At 36.5% G+C, this 21,892-nt stretch overlaps 1 protein-coding gene and 1 pseudogene across 1 annotated transcript in view; one reads left to right on the forward strand and one right to left on the reverse strand.

Moving 5' to 3' along the window:
• Positions 1 to 21,892, forward strand: part of LAMA2 (laminin subunit alpha 2) — a 637,137-nt gene that overhangs the window by 30,639 nt on the left and 584,606 nt on the right. The gene's annotated exons all lie outside the window — the stretch shown is intronic.
• On the reverse strand, positions 16,238 to 17,593 carry LOC117980702 (mesoderm-specific transcript homolog protein-like; annotated as a pseudogene).

Consider the following 21,892-nt stretch of genomic DNA (forward strand, 5'->3'; position numbering starts at 1 on the left):
CTATAATTATGGGTAAGGCAGTGATACAAAAGGAAGAAAAGAAAAATCCCAATTTATTCATTAAATAAGAATGTGTCAATGCATTTTGAATGAGAAAAGTCATTTTAAACTCCAAATACAAAGATGAGCAAGACGATTTTTTAACCTCAGGAATGGTATAGTAGGGAAGAAAGTAAATGTATGTATATCATTAGATTCATACAGTCAGGCTGAATGTGGAAAGGGCTTTAAGAAAGTTATTAAAATTGTTTTTACATTCTGGGGAAGTAGAAACATTTCCATCTAACAGGAACAGGGCAGTTTCACAGAGGAGTTGGAATTTGGACTGAGTTTTGAACAGAAGAGAATTTCGATGGGCAGATCAGGAAAAGAGCAGTTCAGGAGGAGGGAATGGTGGGCTGTGGAGCATGGGCGACCAGAAAGGCAGATTAAGTTAAAACAGGGTTGACAAATTGGGAGAACACAGGATTAAGGGACTGGAATTTAAGTTTAGATTTGCTTTAATAAAGAAAAATGTTACTTTGTGATGAGAGAAAATAAGCTAAAAATTAAAAATTTAAAAACCAATCCACTCTGAGAGATTAATTAAAGTAAAGATGGGGTCTGCTAATGTGTTACTGAAGTGAACTGCAGAGTACAGTCACTGGCATTGATGAGTCTAGATGCTGTGAGAAAGATCATTAGCGCATTGACAATTCTAAGTAGCTGGAGACCTTTTAAACTTTCAACTTCCATATTTTTAGTAATTTTTCAAGTGTGATTAATTTAGCCCATGAAAACACACCCCATCATTGATATAACCAATCATTATAATTATTTATTCGACTGGTGTACTTTGTCTCTAAATGACACGTTTCTATGAAAAAAAGATCAGTTTCACTAACTCCTCAGGCTTCTGGCTGTGACTTTTCATAAATGTCTGTATGAACGTAAGCTATAACTTTGCTTCATTGTTGTTTAGATGGCATTAATAATTGGTTTTACTTACTGACTATGGGCATTTTAATACAAGATTCCATTTTAAAAGTGTGTACTTGTAGCTTATTGCAACACAGTGACCAAAGACACCATATTCTTACTTCTGGAATCAATTTGTGGGTATTGTTAACAGTATCTTCACAACTGCACTAGTCAAGCAATCAGAGCTAAGCTTTCACAGCAGATTAGAGGAAGCTTATTAGCAATAAAATATAGTCAAAATATACCAGGCATAATCATATTTTTATGTAGTGGAATTACCTCAGCACATAGAGAATCTAAATTAAATGAGTTTATAATTGAGCTTTGTGTGCAAGGGAAAAGAAAATTCGTCTGTTATGGAAACTCTATATATTTTTTACATTATAGCCAAAGTCTTAGTTACCTTTTGAGGGTATCTGTAGGTGCCATTAAATTCAGCTATCCTCTTCTGCTGTGGGTATAAGCACATGGCAAACCCAGGCAAAAATTAGAAAAATGGATTGTAGAGAAATGGAGATATAAAAAATTAATAAGAGAAGAGGCAAGCTAACTCCCTTATCCATTTTTTCCCTCAAGGTTATTAACAGAAATTATTTCCAACATAAATGTCCATAAATAATTTTGAAAATCTAGAAAGAAATTGCTTTTCTACTTTAAAAATAGCTTTCTATGGCTGAAGGTTTGCTTCAGTTGTTTTACTGTCACAACTCCCAAAAGCCAGCTGGTTCTGGGATGTCGTAACAATTTGATACTTCGAACCAATGGTTTGTGCTCATTGGCTCCCTGGTGCAAACAGGGAGATAAATGCTACTTAAATAGTAGGTGAATGTAATTTTGCACTTTAGAAAATGTCTGCACGTTTATTAGAGAAGTGAATGCTGAAATCAGCGAACAAAATGTAAAGTGAGCAACTAAGAAATACTTATAAGAGCTCACTTGTATTATTTAACTGTGTAATCCTCTATCTCATATATATGTAATACTTGCTTCAAGTTCATTATAGCTCCCGGCCCCAGTACATCCTAGTCCAGTTCCAACCATGTCTAATTTTAAAATAGCTGTGCTCACTTCAAACGAAGATGTTGCTATAGCTCTATTTTATTTTATAGGCTTCAATTTTAAAGTTGTATCACCTATAGATAACAAAGACAGCTTTCATGGACACCTCAATTTAGAAGAGTCTTATAGGCACTTTGTGAGATAAACTGTAAGTGTATGTGCTAATCAGATAATTCTTTTACTAGAGACTTTAGGTGAAGATAGCAAATCTTCTAAAACAGACTGATAATTAAACTGGGTTGATCATTATTGGGTTCATTATTATCAAATTGAAATATGCTTTATTTTGTAATGTTTAAAATGTGTTCTTAAATTCAGTAGAATATTAATATTATATTATACTTTTCCATTTTTAAATCATATTAAAAATAGCAAAAATATTACTTCTTCAAAAATGCTTTATACTTCATGTATATTACTGATTTTAAGTAAAAGAACAATTAAGACAATTAGCCAGACCTATTTATGAGTAGCTCTAATTGGAGCAGCTTGTTGCTGGACCCTATTTAGTGGTAGAGATAAGGTTGAGATGGCTGAATAGTTCATCTAATTTGAAATGCTTTGGTGTCACATGGACCTTTTCCTGAATACCATGGCTATGTACTCACTATTTGGCCAAATGCTGAAAATGAACATATATTTGCCTCCGTCAAAATGTTTTGTAAATGTTCACTCAGACATTGACATAAACAAGGCAGAAAGATTAATGGATAAAAAATTCTTTTTCTTTAAAAAAATACATACACATACGAATTTTCTCTCTTTTAGTTGCTAACCTGCTTTTTAGATTAGTCCATGGTTATCTTGGAAGAGGTGTGGGAGAACAAGGTGAGGGCTAAGGAAGGAATTCTATGCAAAGCGTTTCTGATTCTCTTAGTATTTTGTGGAACAGCATGAGACATGTCTTCCAGTTGTGTAGGATAAGTACAGCCCACTGAACACTGCTTACCAGCAGTTTACCACAAGCCAGTTATAACATCAAAAACATCGGAACCCTTTCTTTTCTTCTATATTTGAATAATGATATATGCCTTCATGCTGCGTGAGCACTATTGAAGTGTGTTTCTCTGCAGGTAAACTTGGCAGTGTCTTATATAACTACACTCGATGGGAGTATTACTTAAACAGTATGAAATACATTGTCTGATAAAAATTGTATCACAATTTGGAATGATGTTTATGCAAGTGGATAGTCTGCCAGTTATTTTATAGTCTAAAAAAATGAACCTGTAAGGCTACAGTATAAAATCCAAGTCTTTATAGTTGTATATTTGTAGTGAAAACAACCGTGGGGGAATAATATAAGCTTAATCATTTGGTGATTAGTCTACCAACTATTAATGATGAGAGATAACCTATCTGTTCTTTATTTCTAAAATAAGATGTGTAATACAGCTAATTAGTCACTATTTTAAAAGGAATTTAAATATGGTTTTCATTGAAATTCAAATATTTAATTGCATGTGTACCTAATGCCTAATTATTTACATGTTGGCTGATGTTCTCTATTATCTAACTGCTGTGCTGTTCTTAATTGCTGCTAGTTCATCTCCGCCCATCTCCCTTGGTGATGATAGTCCTGCATTTCATGGCAATTTTCAATAGCAGTTTAATGGTCCTAAGTGGGTAGCATAATAGCCAGGTGAACAAAAAAAAAAAAAAAAAGAAAAACAAAAAAACTATTTGGCAAATTGGGATATGAGAATTGAGGCCAAAACTTTTAGTCCTTGCCAATTTTTTTTAAAACTTCAATTATCTTGATTCATATTCCCATTTGTTGGGTTGGTAGGCACTCCAAAATAAATATAATAATCAGAGAGAACACTAACTGTAGGTACTAGTTTTAGCAACTGAAACAACTGGCGTTAAAATCACTGAGCTTCTGTTACATGAATACCTGAGTATTATGTGGCTACTTCTGAAATGGAGTATGCAGTGCTCTTATAATTGGGCATTTCAGTTGAACACTGCTTCAGTAAAGTAACTGGCATTTCAAGTCTTCCTTCTGTAGTGATTGCTTTGTCTTTATTCAACGATTGCTTTTTTAAGTTAGAATCTGGTTGCATAGTGCTCCATGGTTCTTTCCTATGCAGTGGTGTTTCTCAGTGTTGATGTGGAGAAGCCAGGAGACATCCTACAACTCTGAGAAGCATTTGATGTTGGCAGCAGTGGCTGTGAGGTTAGCCCATGAACTTAGGGCTAGAGGTGAGTCTTAACCTTCCAATTCAGCATCTTTTCCATCTGAACATTCAAGTCAAATGGGAAACCTGTTGGCCCTCCAGCTGGATCTTTCCACTGTTTTAACTGGAATGAATTGGATAAGTTATAAGTCAGATGGTAAGATTGGATCTGATGGGATGGAGTTTGGCGAAGTGGAAACTTTTAAGCATTAGGTTTGAGATAGCTAGGGAGTGTTGACCTCTCTTTCCCCCTGACATTATCCTCACATTTGTTTTTATTCCACCATATCTACCTTGATCCACCTGATTCTTTTCATTTTTTTCTTTCATTCTTTTTGTGCTGGCTTTCTTTCCTTTTTTAAAATCCCGTGGTATCTCATCATCTCTTCTTGTCCTCCCATTCTACAAATAGAACATGAAATTGAAGCCTTTTTTTTTAAAAAAAAAACTAATTACAGAATTAATATATGTTTACTATGTACTTACTACAATTAGAAACTATATATAAACAAAAAAGAGAGCTTGCCCATCAATCCACTTGCAAAATTGGTTGAGTACCTTGAAGATTTGTAATAGTATATAGAGAAGAACATTATTTTTCTTAACTATTTAAAAGTGTATTCTGCATTCTCAATTAAAAGTCATTTTATCTTTTACTTTTTCTTTTATTCTTTTTTAAGCAACAAATGAATTAAATTTCCTTTGTTTTATATATGGCCTATTAACCTCAATGGAGAAAGAGGCTCCCCTTGTTTGCTTCAGGACTTACATATTGTTACAGTTAGTCCTTAGGTAAATGAAATGAGAAGAGCTTCACATCAGCACTAGTTCTTCCCCATGGAATTTTAGTTTCTCCACAACCACTTTACTGAATGTGTATAATTGTAAGAATTATTTCATTTTCTTACAACTTTTTCTCTTTATTTTATACTCTCACCCTATTATCTGTCCTTTTTCTGTTTTTTTCTTTCTTTCTTTCTTTCTTTCTTTCTTTTTTTTTGAGACAGGCTCTTACTCTGTTGCCCAGGCTGAAGTGCAGTGGCAGGATCATGGCTTATTGCGCCCTTGACATCTCAGTTTCAAGTGATCCTCCCACTTCAGCCTCCCCACTAGCTGGGACTACAGGCTCTTGCCACCACACCTGGCTAATTTTTCTATTTTTTTTGTAAAGATGGTACTTTGCCATGTTGCTCAGACTGAACTCCTGGGCTCAAACAATCCTCCCCACCTCGGCCTCCCAAAGTGCTAGGATTATAGGCATGAGCCACTGCACCTGGCTTTTATATTCTTAATATTTCTTGTTTCTTCTATTTATTTTCTTTACTTTAAACTCGTTGTTATAAAGTGGTATGGGTTAATCAAGAGTGATGGAAAGACTAGCTCTGTTTTTCTGTGTGTGAGTGAAAGATTTAGAAGTAAGAAAATATAATTATTCTTCTTCCCAAAGTGATGATGTTTACCAAAACACTGGTAACATTACTTTAAATTTCCTAAATTTATAATTCAATTTAGTAAAGTAGGACTTCTGAAATGGATTTTTAGATATATTGGGGAAAAACAATTCAGGATCTAAGGTAAACTTTTTAGGATGTATATATATTTGCATGCCATTCATGGTTGTGTTTATCTGAAAACCTAATACATTTTTATCATAAAAATCTACATAATTCTAAATCATCTCAAGTGAAATTAGAATTAATATAAAGAAATAAACAAATATTGGAAGTTAAAATTTTCAGATTTATTAGGTGTTAAACTGAATTTTTTGTCTTCTACTCCTATCCTCCCATAAACACTATCTAGAAAATTGTCACCCAACCTATTGTAGAACTAAAAACCTAGTGGTCTTCCTCATCTTCATTGTCTTCATTATCTCCACTACACGAAACATTCCCTTGTATCAAATATAATATTCACAGCATTGTGCAAAAAATGTACATTTTAAATTTCTAGTATAAAATTTGATTTGTGACTCTGAGCCCCCAGTTTCCTTAGGGCAAACAATATGGGTGCTTTCAGTTAATTTTAGTCCAATCCAGTAATTTTTCAGTTACTTTTCCATTTAAAACAAGTAGTTCGAGGTTCAGCCTTCTGATCATTTTCCTGATATGGAATCTGGGAGCAGCAGGGAACATAAGTAATGTCACGGTGTCAGGATTGGGAGGTGTGCATTTTGGATCCTGATTAAATGTATCAACGTAGGTAATATATTGTGATTGTTTCAAATAGTGGAGATCAGGAATCCTTCCTGGTACAAATTCAGTTCCCCACAGTAACCTCAAAATTGACTTCAAACCTACTGACTTCAAATCTGACTCATGATGTTTCTCCTCTCCCATCACTTTTCACTGTGTTCTGCTGATCTCCATACTGTTTCCTCAATGATGGGCCCAAAAAATGCTGGAAGTTTTCTTCTATTTCTCTCTTTGAGAATCATGAGGCACTCATTGGGATTGTGGTTCTGGGATTGTTTCCCTCTTTGTATGTATTTATGTATGAGCCATATACAATCAACTGTTCTCTCAGTATCAAGAGGTAGCAATTTTAAGTGTTCTGTGTTTTAAACTTTAATGTATAACTTACGTCAGTCAATCCTGATAATACCACTATTCTCACTGGTCATCAACATCATTATCATCATTGTCATCATCATGTAACAATTATATAATGGTTAATATTGGCCACAAATCAATCCTAGTTCCTTAAAATCTATTAGTTGAGCCTTATGAAACTGCCCTTTTTGTCGGTTCAAATGGTGAGTAGAAGCAATTTCATATGGTTCAACTTATTATTACTTCAATTTCCTTACAGGCTTACAGCCAACACAGTGATTCAGGCCACCATCATCTCACAACTAGAAATCATCACTGTGGCCTTCTAATGGAGATTCTTGCTTGCAGTTTAGCCCTCCCCCATTTGTTTGTTGTACTTCAGCTAGGTTAAGCTTTATAAAACACAGTAGTATTGAGCTATTCCTCTCTCTAAAATGCTGTCATGGCATCTGATTGACCTTAGTATAAAATCCAAGCTCTGTTAATGTGATTTATAAGTCATGTAGCCGTACATCCCAGTCAGTCTCTGACAGCCCTGGTTTACAACTGCTGCCCCAGCCTAATTAATAGTGGTGCTCCCTTTATTCTCAGAAGTGGACTGGTTCAGATGATGAATTACATGACCACCTTATTTATAATGTACCTCATGCTCTGCCCTGTGCAGTTCTCTCCAGCCTCATCTCTCACCACTTTTTAAATCATAAAAATGAGCTGTATCCATTCTGAATTCCTTTGGATTTATGGAATATATCACTGTCTCTTTCAGTTCAAAGCCTGTGCCCATAATGTTGTCACTGCCTAAAACATCTCTCTGTTAACCTGACTAACGCTTGCCAATTTTCATGCTCATTTTTCTTTCTTTTTTTTTTTTTTTTGATGGAGTCTTGCTCTGTCACCCAGGCTGGAGTGCAGTGCTGCGATCTCAGCTCACTGCAACCTCCACCTCCCGGGTTCAAGTGATTCTCCTGCCTCAGCCTCTAGAGTAGCTGGGACTACAGGCGTGTGCCACCACGCCCAGCTAATTTTTGTACTTTTAGTAGAGACAGGATTTCACCATGTTGGCCATGTTGGTCTCGATCTCTTGACCTCTCAATTCGCCTGCCTCGGGCTCCCAAAGTGCTGGGATTACAGGCGTGAGCCACCGTGCTGGGCCCTCATGCTCCATTTTTATAGTTTCTCCAAGAAGCACTTTCTGACCTCTAGACTAGTTTGAATTTTCCTATTTTCTGTACCCATATTGGCTCTATTCTTCCCCTAATCAAACTCTTTTCCCAATTAACCATGTTTATATCCTAGTTTATGTGCTTCCTTTTAGCATGTACCATTGTTTCCCTAGGGCCTTATAAGTATTTGTTATACAGACATTATATATATATATTATATATACATGTGTGTATATATGCATATATATGCACACACATATACACACATGTATATGAGAGTATGTGTGTGCACATGTTGAACAAATTCATGAGACAAAATACAACTTTAGGTTGCTTTTGGACTTTGACATCTGCTCTTGACTTTTTATGTTGAGAAAGGGATGTTGAGAGTATGAAGCACTATAGCAAGGGAGAAGAAGAGAAAGAGAGACCAGAAAAGGGCTGATTATTGAATATCAAGAAAGGAACACATAGAAAACAAGTAAGAGGCTTTGAACTGACAATTTGGATGGACAACTACATTCCATTTCTGATCATCGATCCTGTCTTTGCACTGTTGCTTGCACTTATCTTACCAGGGGCACTTAAAAAGCCTGAAACGCATATCTTGCCTGCAATGTACAAACTTATCAGAACATCTCATATAGTAACATAATTTTCAGTGTAAGTATAGATAGGAATTACGTTTAAATTTGAGTAAGTATTGGACTAAGATTATCTCTCCTTTTTTAAAAGTTGGTAAGTTATGTTAAACAAAAACAAAACAATTTCTAAAATGATGACTAAAAGTAAGGGTTGTTTAAATCCATTTTATAAGATTTAATTCCAGAAGATGAAAGTGGGAAGCTGAAGTGGCATATCATTTCTAAGCTATTTTTGTAGGTTGAATTGCATCCTTCAAAAAGAAATGTTGAAGTCTTAACCCCAGGTAACTATGAATGTGACCTTATTTGCAAATAGGGTCTTTGCAAATGTAATTAAGTTAAGGTGATGTCATACTGGTTTAGGGTGGACCCTGATCCAATATGACTGGTATCCTCATAGAAGAGGGGAGGAGATACAGAAATACAGGGAGAAAGCTGTGTAAAGATGGAGGCAGAGATGGGAGTGGTGCATCCACAAGCCAAGCAATGCCAAGGAAAGAAGCATGGACATTTTTTCTTACTGTGTCTAGAAGGAACCAACTAGGCTGACATTTTGGTTTCAGAGTTACAGCCACCTGAACTGTGAAACAACTGTCTGTTTTTGTTTGTTTGTTTGTTTTATTATTATTATATTTTAAGTTTTAGGGTACATGTGCACAATGTGCCGGATAGTTACATATGTATACATGTGTCATGCTTGTGTGCTGCACCCACTAACTCGTCATCTAGCATTAGGTATATCTCCCAATGCTATCCCTCCCCCCTCCCCCCACCCCACAACAGTCCCCAGAGTGTGATGTTCCCCTTCCTGTGTCCATGTGTTCTCCTTGTTCAATTCCCACCTATGAGTGAGAATATGCGGTGTTTGGTTTTTTGTCCTTGTGATAGTTTACTGAGAATGATGATTTCCAGTTTCATCCATGGCCTTACAAAGCACATGAACTCATCATTTTTTATGGCTGCATAGTATTCCATGGTGTATATGTGCCACATTTTCTTAATCCAGTCTATCATTGTTGGACATTTGGGTTGGTTCCAAGTCTTTGCTATTGTGAAAAATGCCGCAATAAACATACGTGTGCATGTGTCTTTATAGCAGCATGATTTATAGTCCTTTGGGTTTATAACCAGTAATGGGATGGCTGGGTCAAATGGTATTTCTGGTTCTAGATCCCTGAGGAATCGCCACACTGACTTCCACAATGGTTGAACTAGTTTACAGTCCCACCAACAGTGTAAAAGTGTTCCTATTTCTCCACATCCTCTCCAGCACCTGTTGTTTCCTGACTTTTTAATGATTGCCATTCTAACTGGTGTGAGATGGTATCTCATTGTGGTTTTGATTTGCATTTCTCTGATGGCCAGTGATGGTGAGCATTTTTTCATGTGTTTTTTGGCTGCATAAATGTCTTCTTTTGAGAAGTGTCTGTTCATGTCCTTCACCCACTTTTTGATGGGGTTGTTTGTTTTTTTCTTGTAAATTTGTTTGAGTTCATTGTAGATTCTGGATATTAGCCCTTTGTCAGATGAGCAGGTTGCAAAAATTTTCTCCAATTTTGTAGGTTGCCTGTTCACTCTGATGGTAGTTTCTTTTGCTGTGTAGAAGCTCTTTAGTTTAATTAGATCCCATTTGTCCATTTTGGCTTTTGTTGCCATTGCTTTTGGTGTTTTAGACATGAAGTCCTTACCCATGCCTATGTCCTGAATGGTAATGCCTAGGTTTTCTTCTAGGGTTTTTATGGTTTTAGGTCTAACGTTTAAGTCTTTAATCCATCTTGAATTGATTTTTGTATAAGGTGTAAGGAAGGGATCCAGTTTCAGCTTTCTCCATATGGCTAGCCAGTTTTCCCAGCACCATTTATTAAATAGGGAATCCTTTCCCCATTGCTTGTTTTTGTCAGGTTTGTCAAAGATCAGATAGTTGTAGATATGCGGTGTTATTTCTGAGGGCTCTGTTCTGTTCCATTGATCTATATCTCTGTTTTGGTACCAGTACCATGCTGTTTTGGTTACTGTAGCCTTGTAGTATAGTTTGAAGTCAGGTAGTGTGATGCCTCCAGCTTTGTTCTTTTGGCTTAGGACTGACTTGGCGATGCGGGCTCTTTTTTGGTTCCATATAAACTTTAAAGTAGTTTTTTCCAACTCTGTGAAGAAAGTCATTGGTAGCTTGATGGGGATGGCATTGAATCTGTAAATTACCTTGGGCAGTATGGCCATTTTCACGATATTGATTCTTCCTACCCATGAGCATGGAATGTTCTTCCATTTGTTTGTATCCTCTTTTATTTCCTTGAGCAGTGGTTTGTAGTTCTCCTTGAAGAGGTCCTTCACATCCCTTGTAAGTTGGATTCCTAGGTATTTTAGAATGTCTGTTGTTTTAAGTCACCTAGTTTGTGGTCATTTATTATGGCAGTCCTAGAAAACTAAGATACCTAAATTAGGAAACAAATATAACTATATTAAAAGGGGATAATATATCCAATATATTTAATACAGAAAGGATGAAGATATAGATAGTAGAATGATCAGAGGAATAATAATTTTTTTCCCACTGTTCTCAATATCAGTGCTAATTCCTATAAGAACACAATTACTCAATCACTAATCTGCTGTAGTAGTCTGATTGATGCTAAGCCATGCTGCAGAAATGAATAAACCCCCAAATCTTAAAAGCTTAGCATTACAGAGGTTTATTTCTCAATGATGCAATGACAAATACAGGTCCATCTGGTGACTCAGGGTCCCAGTTGTCCTCCGCTTATGATGTTTCCAACTCAGGAAATGGCTTTTATGGTTGCTATGGCAGAGGAAGAGAGGAGTGGGGAGCTGGCACCTAGGTCTTCAGTGCTTCAGCTAGAAAGTCATAGTCATGACTCTGCTCCACATTTTTACAATCTAAGAATAGTCAGATGCCCCTCTTAACTGCAAGAGGCTGAGAAGTGTAGGGAACACAAGAATATTTTTTGAGAGCTACTATCTCTGCTTACATATAATGGCAGAAGAAAATATCCTCCAAAATCTATTAAAATCATACTATGCTCTCGAAGATTCTAGCTACTCCCTTAATTTGATATTTTATCCCTGCTATAATTTTTACAAGCTTCTTTTCATATAGATATATATATACATACACACACATATATGTATTTATGTGTGATGTATGTATACACACCATTAACATGGTGTTATATTTGTCCTTACCAGAACTACTGACTGCTGACAACATAAAACTCTTTTCCATCCAAAATCATTCCTATTTAAACATTTATTAGTGTTCAATTCTAATACCATTGAACGGTTCATAAAGGAGAAAGAGGAAGAGAAGGAAGAGGAGGAGAAGTTTTCCAGGTAAGTTTTTAGAGTAAAGGAAACAACCTGCTATTTTGATTGTTTTGAGTATCAATTAAATTATCAGTTAATAATTCAAGAAAATATATCCCAGGAAAAAAAAATCCCCTGTATAATAAACTAAAGCTTTTTTAATATCCTTCTTAATCCCTCATATGAAAAATTTATACTCCCCTCTTAGATATTAATGAGAGCTCAATGTACAGGTAGCTAGGGTGCCCCCCGTCTTCCCCGCTGGATTTGTAGGTCCCGCTCATGCAGAGGGGTTATTTCCCAGCATGTGGATGCTCTATTTGACTCCACTGTAGGCCAGCCACCCCTTCTCATCAATCATGTTGCAATTATTCTTTACACAATTACATCTTCTTTTAGAGAAGAGAATTATTTAACCAGAAATAACATCAACAAGCCTTTTACAGAATATACATGCTTAAGTTTCACACCATATTGTTGAGATATTTTAAGTGTTTAAAAAATAGTATGTGAATATATTTCGGTTGTAAAAAATTCAAAGGAAGCTTTATACCCATTAGGATGGCTGCCATAATTTTAAAAACGGAAGGTAGAAATTGGTGAGGATGTGAAGGAATTAGAAGCCTTATGCATTGTTGATGGGAATATAAAATGGTGTGACAACCATGGAAAACAGTATGGAGGGTCCTTAAAACATTACAAATAGAATTACAATAGGATCCAACAATTCCACTTCTGGGAATATGCCCCAAATGATTAAAAGCAGGGTCCTGAAAAGATATTTATACATCTCTGTCATAGTAGCATTATTTACAATGGCCAAAAGGTGGGAGAAACCTGGCTGTTGACAGACGAATAGATAAATAAAATGTTGTGCATGTATACGATGGAACATTATTCCATCTGTAAAAGAGAGGAAATTCTGACACATGCTACCATATGAATGGACCTTGAGGACATTCTGCTAAGTGAAATATACCAGTCACAAAAAGACAAATGCTGTTATGATTCTACTTACCTAGAGTAGTCAGAATCATGGAGACAGAAAGTATAATGGTGATTACTAGCGGCTGCAGGGAGAGAGGAATAGGGAGTTATTATTTAATGAGTACCGAGTTTCAGTTTTGCAAGATGAAAAGCATTCTGGATGTGAATGGTGTTGATGGTTGTACAACAATGTGAAGGTACTAATACTACTGAACTGTATACTTAAAAATGGTTACAATGATGAATTTTATGTTATGTGTATTTTACAATACTTTAAAATAATTCAAAAGTAACATCCTCACTCCCAGTGCTCTATACAGAGAAAACCAATGTCTTTATTCTTTAGTTCTGCGTTTACATAGACACAAATTCTCACATAGCAATATATGGTTTATTCTTTGATTCATTTTTTTTTTCACATAAATGCTATCTTAATGCATATCTTGTTCTGCATGTTCAACAATGTCTCAGTCTTGCCATGAGAAACGGAGCAGGGAAACTTTCTGGGCCTAAACTGAATAGGCCATTTTATTCTCTTCTCTGCCACATTCTTTGTGGTTCTGTCTCCACTGGACTGGGACTCTCCATTGGTCCTTTACCAATGAGCCATTCTATTCTCATGAAATATTCATGAGAATATTTCACCAGATCTAGGATTCCTACATATTACTTCTAACATTTCCATATTTCTTTGCCTAAAATTTTCCATTCTATTTGAAAGTTGTGTGCCTTTTTTCTTTTTCTTTTTATCACCTACATGGGGAGGTAGAGTGTTGGCTTTCAAAGGTGAAATTGCATCTTTCCACAACTCTGAGTTTTCTTAGTTTTAAGTCTGTTCTTGACTTCTTTTAAAAAAAACTCTTTGGTCATGGTGGCAATAGAGGTTAGAGTATGAATACCAACTCCTCTCGTTTAGGCCTCTGTTCTTTAGATATGGTCATTTTACCGCTTCAAGGATCAGAACATATCATATCCCAAATTTATAATCCCCAGAGGTAACTCAGATATGTATAATTCTTTAATAACAATCTGATTTGTTCTCAATATTTAAAGTGAACCCAAGATGAAGAGTTGGAAAGGAAACTTTTAAAACTCTAATGCTTTAGTAGCCTCTCAAACTGCTGACAGCTCAAATCTTCTGTCTCTTTGGCAACATATAAAAATCCAGAATAACAGTTAAATATTCCACAGCTAACTATTATTTAATACTAGTATTATGTCTTGGTTAATGGAAGATACCATAGACCACATTTTGAATATTTGTGTTCCTTTTTAATATTGGTAATCCTCCTTCTGAGATAAATTCAGGAAATCTGACCTTTCTCCTCAGCCCTTTTGAAATAAAGACCACTTTTCCAATTAGGAATATCTAATGTAGTGTTAAAGCTCAGAGTTGAAAAGATGTTTTAGTATTCACCAGATATAACGTTGTAGTATTATTGGTAAGATTGTGAAACAAATTCCAGTACACTTCAGCTCTGCTAACAAAGATGAAATAGAGAATAAAGTAGGTGTATGCTGAATCTTATTAAGGTTGACATCCAGTTTGAATACATTCATCCTCTGAGGTATAGTTTTGGGTATAAACCATCGAGCAAGCACAAAACAGTGAAGCTGAGAGCTGCAGAACATAGAGATCTGGTGGATTCTAAAGGACTGAGAATGATCGATGGCTACTGAAATGAAGTGTGAAATGGTATCCATAGCTGATATTTGTCTTTAACTGATAAAATGGCTAAAGCATTTCCTGATCAACACACCACTCTCCCTCCTCTCTTCTCATTCCTCTAGAACAGTGGCCTTCAAACTCTTTTCTTGATAACAAATGCACTTAAATTGGAGAATATCTCTCTTTCTAACACACACATAACAAAAATGTCATGAGATGTCTTAAATACTTAGACATTTTACATTCAGTGTACTCCAATATTTCTATTTTATATTCTTTTTTAAATACTGGTTTTGACCTATTAAATGGACTTCAAGAAATTTTTCAGTCTCATCTAGGCACACAGATTTAAATATTACTTCTATGTTAGTGACCTCTTCTGTGAGTAAGCTCCGTCTTTAACTTTCTATCTCCTTTGGATATCCTTATTCGCATATTCCTTCCAGAACTTACAACTTAACGTGGCTTAAACTTAACAGCTAAACATTCGCCCTCTGAAGTATCCCATTCTTTCCACAGTCCTCACCCAACTCCATCAAGTTATTTTCCTCCTGTTTCCAAATTTCTGCTGAGGGTCCCATCAGTCTTCCAGGTGTAAACCATTAGATTCCTACTAGATCCCTATCTTTCTTCCCGTTATTATATCAGTGAGCAAGGTCTTGATTCTATTTCATTTTTTGTCACAATTAATTATTATTAATAGAAAATAAACACTTATTCCAGTTTCAAAGTTGTTATAATTGAAGTTGCTAATTTTAAAAAATGAATTTTAAATAATCACCTAATAATCCTTCTTTGACTAAGACAATGAAATGTGGCTTTAAAAAAAGTAATCAGCACCATTTGCTTATAGGTCTTTCAGAATTTGTTCTTAAAGTTTCTGGAACTTTCCTCTCTGTAAAGTACAGGAAATACTGAGCTACACTGGAAAGCCTCTCTGGGACAGGCAATGGGGAGTTAAGCAGTCATCATAAAGGAATCAATGTACATTCAGCAGTCATCATAAAGGAATCAATGTAGTGACTTGGACTACACAACAATTCCTTCTCCTCTACGGTAGCTCAAGAGAGACATGCTTCTAAGCACAGAGGTATGAGGAGTCTCAGACTGTTATTTGCTGTTAGAATTGGTCTCCCCATCTAATAACAGTAAATCTCTGGCACAGATGCTATTGGTCCTTAATGTCCTGTGATTTTAGGAAATAGTTTGGATTTAGTTTAATTTATTCAGAAATCAAACATGTTTAATTAGGTTCACTGCTCTGGCAGAGTAAGGGTATGCTGGTTTAGTATCTTTATAATATATATATAATGAGTAGGTAAATCATAGTCTTAAATCATACTTAGAATACTATATTATTTAAACCAATATCTATTTCAACAAAATGTTTATAAATAAAAACAGCTGATGAAACTAAATCCAAATGTATGACAAAGAGGACTCAGCTCTATGTTGCTTAAAGAACTTTAAAAAGCATGTGCCCATAAAGCCGTTCAAGGAGAGGGAAGGAGGTCCCCTTCTCCTTATTCTTACGATAGAATTCCTATTGGGGCTGTGCCAGAAATGAGCACTTCTAAGTATTTCAGAGAAGTCCAAAGTGTTAAAAAGTCTTTTATGCAAAAGAACGTCTTTCTGAATCAGTGAATAGTAATGCTCATCAGAATTTTCTAATAACACAAAAACAAAGCCAAGTCCATACATTTGATCAGTTGTCAAAGTAATGGGAGGTGGACTATTATGTCAACCTTAGTCAGAGCTCCTGCTGGCTTCTTTCTATACACTGTTCACCAATTTGAGTAAAGTGGACTTTGTGAGAGAATAGTGTTTGATGGCCAGGACCTCTTTTGGGCATTTCTTCCTAAGTGGAATACACAACAGATAAGGGAGTAGAGGAGGTAATACAGGGAAGCTACTCATTCCAGCTTAGAAGGAGCAGAAGGAGTTAGATGAAGCCCATATATGCATTCAAGAAGCCAATGGTATCCTCTAGCTGTGGATAGTCGCTAATGTGGTCATCCAGAATCCACACTGTGGACCGCAGCAGCGTTTTCCCGTACAGATCCAAAAACTCTGGATAGGGATTTACAGGATCCAATGGCCGGTAGATAAAATGAATGGGGATAGTTACAGAGGCAAGAGCTCCCACCCAGCGCCTTCTGAGCTTCTTCCTCTGATTGATGTACTGTAAGAGACCGTCAATGGCTAAGTTCCCGTCATTGATGCGGATCCCTGCCCACATGTCCCACAGCTCACTCTCACAGAGCCAAGTACACGGCCCAAAGACTGGGGTGAGACCTCGAGAGAATACAAAGAAGTTCATCAGTCGTGTGAGGATGGGTGATAGCACACCTTCATCTTTGAGTAGCTTTTGGAGAAGGAGTGGACGGTGAGTCTCAGGAAAGATACCTCCATTTGACAGACAGACTCTTTATGGTATGCCGACCAGATCGATTCTGCTTGTACCTGTAGAGAAACTCCTGAGCGACAATTATCTCCATAGTCATGAGACTGGATCCTGCAGTTCTGGAGCCCCAGATGCCGCAAAAGCGCTTCCACGATGCTGACCTGCTCAGATATGGAATAGTGATGTGGTCTCGGTTTGTCACTGAAGCCAACGCCTAAGAAATCAAGGGCGATCACCCGATGAAACCTCAAGGTCAGACCTTCCCAATTCTTGTACCAATCGTAGCTGGATATTGGAAAACGTGTAAAACCACAACTGTCTCCTGACTTCCAACCACACCCACAGAGTCTTGGTAGAAGATACGCAGTCCCTTGTAAGTGAAAAACTTGCCTGAAGACTTCCACGAGTGAAGATCAGGTGACAGCTGAGTGTATGGGATGTGCAGGTACGCAGCAAGCAGGAGCACGGCCCACAGCCCCACCTGGACCCCCCACTCCCTCATCCTGCGGAGGCGATCTTTGCGCACGGCAGCGTTATCCCACGCTGCCAGCCTCAGCGTTGCAGAGCACGGGGCGCCGTGGCGCCCGCAGCCCTGCAGGGCCGGCCGGCAGCGGGGTCTCAATCAGCAGCCCACAGCCCGCACAGGGCGGCGCCGCGCCCGGCAGCTACAGCCACTCTGACGTGCACGGCGGCACTGCGTTTGCTAGGCGCGACTGCCACAAGGGAAGTGCCCGGGTGTGCTGGTTACCGTGGCCTCTATTTCTAAAGTATTTCTTATATTTTCCTATTTCTTTTCATTCCTGCTGCTTACACCCTCATTGACTGAACTATTGCAACCGCCTCTTGAGGTGATTGAAATATTCATAGATATTCCAGTTATTCTCCTTTTGGGCATATAGTAGGATTACATTTGCTCACCCCTGAAATTAGGCATAGACACCGTCAATGAAATGTGAACAGAACTGACATGCTTTACTCTTAGATTGAGTACGAGTTTTACAAGCCAGTGCATAATTCGCCATGCTATAGAGACAGATGATCTTCCAGATGGATGCCTGAGTGTAGAATATATAGATCAGTTCCCCCCACCCTTCACACATGGGCCCAAAATGTACACGGAGCAGGAGCAAGAAATACACGTCCTTGCTATCTTTGTTAGTTTAATCCACAGAGACTTTGGAGTCTGCAGTTATACAGCATCCTAGCCTGTCCTGACTGATATGATCCCTTAACTGATTTTTCTACTCAAAGTCTCTTCTCCCTCCGATTATTCTACATCACTATCATATTAATCTTTCTGAAATAGAACTCTAATTATATAAATTCCTTATGAAAATCTTTGAATATTTCCCTGTTATCTTCACTGGCTTTCAAGACCATCACAGTGTGCATCTCAACTTCCTTTTAAAACACCCACGGTTTCCCTACATGTACACACACACTTTCTAACACGTTCGCTTTTCTGTTCCTATGATTCTAAGATGCTCTCTGCTAGTCCTGTCTAAGTGCTACCTATTCTTAAGTAACAGTTCAAATGCCAGTATCTCTATGAGGCTTTTTCTGGATCTCTGCAAAAAAAAGGGACAAGAAACACCTTCCTCCCAAAGGAACAAAGAATGGCAATTACTTATAAGTAAGCCAGATTTTAGCAATTGGACCATTTTTGTCTTAAATATAACTAACCTGTCTCTATAGCTTACAAGGTATTCATAAATTCTTCAAACAAAAGAAATTTATCATAAAGGATACAGGTAAAAGTTCTGTGAAATTGTTTAAAAAATAACTAAATAAATGAATTCCCAAATGATTTTGAGTCTTTATTGTAGTTCTTATCACACTTTGCAGTGGCCATTTCTAGCACTTTTCAGGCAATAAATGGTCTTCTTTCACTTCCATATTATTGAAAATTCTTTTGCATAATGCCTAGCAAATATCTTAATGTTGAATATCTGAATGAATGAAATTAAGGTTACATTTTATTTTAAAACTACCGCTTTTTTCTTCAGAAATCACAACGAGGCAAATGTTGCCAATAAAATAGTTATTAAGTTAAAAAACATAAATATCTGAGAAATGAACTGAGAAAAGGAGAAATCCTTACAGGACATGAATGGTACAGGAGAATAGTACATATCAAAGGGTGAACTCTGGGTCACAGCTTGTGGGATCAGGCAAGAACATGTCTAGTCATAGTCTTTCAAATAATCTTATTAAAAATTATTTTTTCTAAGATCCACTTTTACTCTTTTCTCTGACTAATTTTATTTAGCTTTCAAGCATTTCTTTGTGACTTCAGTTTTGACTTCAGTTTTTAAACAATTTAAACAAATAAAAATTACATTACAGAATTGTTACTTTTAAACTCTTACTTTCCACTGGGACTGTTATTGTAAAATCTGTCCTTATTCTTTTAATTTAACTCCATTATTTTGTTTTAAATGTAATGATTGTTCATTATATTTTTCTCCAACTGCTTTAAAAGCACCAATCCTTCTTTGCTGTATGTGTATCAAAGTCCATAAATATTCTTTGACATTATCCTAGCCTTGAATAATAAAAGGAAAAAAACCTCTCACAACTTTTTATTCTATAAAATAGTATTAAAATATGCCCCTATTTTTACTGTAAATGTAATCTTCACAGCAACAGTCAAGAGAACAAGACTGAGTCATTCTTCATCACACATTGCAAGGGCTATGTCTCCTCTGTTGTGAGCCCTGCAGCAATATTCTCACAAGTGGAGCTCTGGGTCATTGACTGCACTTTTGCTAATAAGAAATCTTCAGTAGGAGTGACTGGGCCTTATGCAAATCTCTCCAGTAATTTCTTCCACTAGTACCGCCTTAGAGCCTCAGAATCAGTCACTCAACAAGTGTTTACTGAAAGCTTACTGATACCCAGACCTTAAACTGTTACCAAACAGAATACCAGATATGGGATATAATTCCAGCCTGAAGAGTTTATGCTCAAGACAAGACTTACATATATTACAGAGAAGCGTAACAGAGCAAATGATTAAGTTCTAAATTTCACTGTACACCCTAAAAAAAAAGGAGAAATTGATATGGAACATGAATAGTATAGGAAAGTGGTCCTTAGGGAGACCAGACATGAGAGGGTGAGCTCTAGGTGACCACCTGTAGGATCAGGAAAGAACATATCTAGTCCTGGAGTTAAGATTTCTATTTTTTCTAGATTTATAGAGGTATAATTGACAATTAAAAATTGTATATATTCTAGATATGCATGATCATTTAATATACATATACATTGTGAAATGATTACCACAACCAAATTAATTAATATGTATATCACCTCACATAGTTATCACTTTGTGTGTGCGTGTTTGTTTATGCATGGAGGACATTTAAGATCTGTGTTTGGAAAATTCCAAGTAAACAGTACAATATTATTAACTATAGTTACTATTCTGTACATTAGATCCCTAGAACTTATTCATCTTATAACTGAAACTGTGTACCCTTTGACCCGAACCTCTCATTTACCCCAATTCCTGGCAACCACCATTCATTCCACCATTCTACTCTCTGCTTCTATGAGTTCAACTTTTTAGATTCCACATGTGAGTGAGATCATACTGTATTTGTTTTTCTATGTGTGGCTTATCTCACCTAGCACAATGCCCTTCAGGCTTATCCATGTCATTGCAAATAGCAGGATTTCCTTCTCTTTTATGGCTGAATAATATTCCTCTATCTCCCTGTCTCCCACTCTTTCTGTGTGTGTGTGTGTGTCTGTGTGTCTGTGTATGTGTGTATACTATATTTACTTTATCCATTCATTCACTGATGGATACTTAGGCCATTTATTTATCTTGACTGTTGTGAATGATGCTGCTATGAACATGTGGATGCAGATATCTCCTTGAGATACTGATATCACCTTTTAAAATATATAGCTAGAAATGGGATTGCTGGGTCATATTGTAGTACTATTTTCATTTTTTGAAGAATCTCTATGCTTTATGCTGTTTTCCATAGCGGCTATGCCTATTTACATTCCCACCAAAAGTGTAGAAGGGTTTCTTTTTCTCTGTTTCCTCACCAACATGTGTTATCTTTTGTCTTTTATATAATAGCCATGCTAATAGGTATGAGGTGATATCTCACTGTGGTTTTGATTTGTATTTCCCTGATGATTAATGATGTTGAACACTTTTTAATATACCTGTTGGCCATTTGTATGTCTCTTTTTGGAAACATGTCTATTTTTTAGATATGTTTAGGTCCTTTGTCCATTTTGAAATTGGCTTATTTTGTGTTTTCTTGCTATTGAGTTGTATGAATTCCTTATATATTTTGAATATTAACTCCTGATCATATATATGGTTTGCCAATATATTATCCCATACCACAACTTGCCTTTTTATTTTGTTGATTGTATCCTCTGCTGTAGAAGTTTTTAGTTTGCTGCAGTTACACTTCTTTGTTTTTGCTTTCATTGCCTGTGCTTCGGGTGTCATACCCCAAAAATCATGACCAAGACTGATGGCAAGGAGCCTTTTCTTTATATTTATTTTAGAAGCTTTATGGTTTCAGATCATACATTTCAGTCTTGAATCCATTTTCCGTTGATTTTTGTATATGGAATAAGATAAACATCCAAAATCATTCTTTTGCATGTGGATATCTAGTTTCCCCAATATAGTTTATTGAAAAGACTATTTGTTCCCCATTGTGTAGTTTTAATGGCCTAGTCAAAGATTAGTTGGCCATATATTTGTGGGTTTATTTCTGGGCTATTCCGTTTCATTGGTCTATATGTCTGTTTTTATAGCACTATCACACTCTTTTGATTACCATGGCTTTCTAATATAGTTTGAAATCAGGACCCATGATGCTTCTGGCTTTGTCCTTCTTTCTTAAGATTGCTTTGGATATTTTGGGTCATTTGTGATTTCATTTGAATTTTAATTATTAAAATTCTTATTCT

This window comes from Pan paniscus, chromosome 5 (genome assembly GCF_029289425.2).
Source record: "Pan paniscus chromosome 5, NHGRI_mPanPan1-v2.0_pri, whole genome shotgun sequence".
In the NCBI taxonomy this organism is placed as follows: Eukaryota; Metazoa; Chordata; class Mammalia; order Primates; family Hominidae; genus Pan; species Pan paniscus.